Source organism: Nannochloropsis gaditana (genome assembly GCF_000240725.1).
Source record: "Nannochloropsis gaditana CCMP526 unplaced genomic scaffold scaffold155, whole genome shotgun sequence".
NCBI lineage: Eukaryota > Eustigmatophyceae > Eustigmatales > Monodopsidaceae > Microchloropsis > Microchloropsis gaditana.
Window position 1 is genome coordinate 31,570 of NW_005803798.1, and position 408 is coordinate 31,977.

Sequence of the window (408 nt, forward strand, 5' to 3'; positions counted from 1 at the left end):
TGCCCAAGTTGCTCTTGAAGGGGCTGTGTATCGCTTTTTCGACCCTCTGAACGCGAATGGACTCACCAAATGTGATAATATAGTAATAATATGTTATTACCTGATTATTTTATTGCTGCTTGTGGGCAATAAAAGAGTCTCAGACCTTCCCCACACAAAGACCCCCTCTGAAGACGAGATACACACTCCCCCAAAACTGTTATGTATGAAGCCTCCCTCCCTCTCTCCCTCCCTGCATCCCTCCCTTCCTTCCTCCCTCCCTTCCTAACCACCTTCCTTCCTTACCTCCGTGTACTCTCAGGTCTGACGCCGGAGCTGGCTGCCAACAGCGAGGTTATGAAGAAGATATTGCCTGGTAGGGGCCGAGGGAGGGGAGGAAGACAAAGAAGAGGGAGGGAGGGAGGGAGG